This window comes from Salvia hispanica, chromosome 5, assembly GCF_029641045.1.
Source record: "Salvia hispanica isolate PSC_SH4W2 chromosome 5, Shi_PSC_v1, whole genome shotgun sequence".
In the NCBI taxonomy this organism is placed as follows: Eukaryota; Viridiplantae; Streptophyta; class Magnoliopsida; order Lamiales; family Lamiaceae; genus Salvia; species Salvia hispanica.
In genome coordinates, this window is record NC_142696.1 from 41,796,183 (window position 1) to 41,798,557 (window position 2,375).

Here is a 2,375-nt window from a genome sequence, read left to right on the forward strand (position 1 = left end):
ACTTTATCATTTATGGACTCCATCATCTATTACACAATTTCAACTACATTTCTTCCTTCTCTCTTACTTTTCCAATTACATATTACAACTTGCGTTATAACTAAATGACATCTTTCTATGAGACGGAGGAAATATATATATATATATATATAGGTTCATGATCAATTGAGATTTTTTAGGCTAAATGAGAAATGAGATGCAATATTAGCCACTCATTTTTATTAAATGAGTGGTCCATAATTTGCCACGCAGAAAATATTTTCAGATTAATTAGTTATAGAAGGGCACAATGGTAATTTCATGTTTAAATTATGTTCTTCCGTTCTTCTCTCCTTCCCAAATCTCTGCAGCTGATTTCCATCCCAGCCATCTGCCGCCGCTCTAAAAATCTCTGCCACAATCTCCGTCGGCGACGAGCTCCTCGACGCCAGTTCTCCGTCTCCATCGCGCCGCTCGTCCAAATGCTCTGCTGCCAATCCGCCGACGCCAACGTCGCCGCGCTTGCCGCGCTGCTCAATCCCGCCGTCAAGGACAATTTGTGAGTGAAAGCGACCTCAATTGAAATCGTTTTTGTTTGAGAAGCTCCTCCGGTAGCGTTCAAGGCGGCCTCACCATCTTCTGCGCCTCCGACGAAGCTCTCGACGATTTCCGCCCTAGGTTTTTCTTTAATTTTCCCTCAATTTCAATTTTATTGACCTAATTTAGCTCAATCGACTCGATTTCTGATCTGATTTTGACAATTAGGTACAAAAACCTCACCGTCGAGGGGAAATCGTCGCTGCTGCTGTACCACGGCGGCGTGCCGGTGTACAACTCGCTCGAAATGTTGAGAGCGAGCAACGGATTGATGAACACTCTCGCGATGGAGGGACGAAGAAGTTCAACTTCACGGTGCAGAACGACGGCGACGACGTCAAGCTGAAGACGAAGATCGTGACGGCGACGATCACCGGAACTCTGATCGACGATCCGCTCGCGGTGTTTAAGATCTACGAGGTGCTTCTGCCGAAGGAGCTCTTCAAGGCGGAGCTGGAGTATGAGAAGACGGGGAAGCTGTCGGATCCGAGCTCAACTGACAATACTGAGTTTCAGATCGTGCTGACGCTGATCAGAGATGGCTTGAAGGGAGATCCGACGAAGTACAGGAAGATGAATGAGAGATTGGTTGGCATTTCGGAGGAGACGACGACTGGTGTGAAGAGGCTGTATCAGATGCAGGCTAATGGCACTCTGCTTTTCCCTGCCATTAATGTCAATGACTCTGTCACCAAGAGCAAGGTATTCAATTTTCGATTTGGTTTGTTTTGATGTATGATTGCTTTGATTGTGATTGGTTTTGTTGAGGATATTTGGTGGTCCTTTGTCAACGATGGTCGATCTACCTGTTTATTTATGCCTAATTGGTAATTGTGGTTTATCAACCATAATTAGGGCTTATGCATCGGATTGTGCCTCTTTGGATGCTTATGAATACTCAACTGTTACTACCTAATTAACACTGCTTATGAATACTCAACTGTTGCAGGATCCTAAGGATCTGCAGCAGGAGATCACCGATGGAGACGTCGAGGTTCCTCTCCATTGATCTTCAGATTGGATTTTGTTAATCTAGATTTACTTTTTAAATTTGGTTATAGCTAAATATGATCAAGAGTTTGTCCCCAGGAATTTCGTGGTTACCAATGTAGGGTGATTGTTTTCTTATTTGTTACGAATTCAGGTTACGTTTTCATTTGAATTCCTCTGCTCTTGGCATTGTCGTTGAAATACAAGAATAATTTATGAATATGAATGATATTCGATTGAATTGGATAGAGAAATGATTCTTTAAGTTTGTTCGATTTAAGTTTAAAAAATGAATTGGTGAGTTTTGAGATTGTTTTTGCAATTCAATTTGTTTGTTTTGTTTTCATCTGCTAGTTTTCTCAATAGAATTAGGATGCTGATTACTACAATTCTCCGTCTCTATAAACTGATGATTATTTTGAAGAACACACTAGATCTGTAGATGTTGCAGTTTTGAAGTTGCAACTGACTAAATTGATGAAAATGTTTATCTTTGACATGAATTATATAGCTCGTTGACATAATAACGTTTGTTGTTGACATGAATTATATAGGACGTTGCCATAAATTTTATGAAAAATGTTGTTGACATAAATTATATGTAAAACATTGTTGTTGACATGAATTATATGTAAAACGTTGTTATTGACATACATAATATATGTAGTTGACATGAAAATATTTGTTGTTGACATTAATTATTTGTAAAATGTTATTGTTGACATAATAGTTGACATAAATAAAGTTTGTTGTTGACAGCGTAGTTGATATAAATAAAGTTTGTTGTTGACATTGTAGTTGACATAAAT

General features: G+C 39.4%; 1 long non-coding RNA gene across 1 annotated transcript; it reads left to right on the forward strand.

Annotated features, from left to right (window-relative positions):
• The first annotated feature begins 356 nt into the window (after positions 1 to 356).
• LOC148926855 (uncharacterized) lies at positions 357 to 1,738 on the forward strand. The gene is made up of 2 exons (XR_016130225.1): positions 357 to 657; positions 745 to 1,738. It is a non-coding gene; the product is annotated as an uncharacterized LOC148926855 (long non-coding RNA).
• The last annotated feature ends 637 nt before the right edge of the window (positions 1,739 to 2,375 follow it).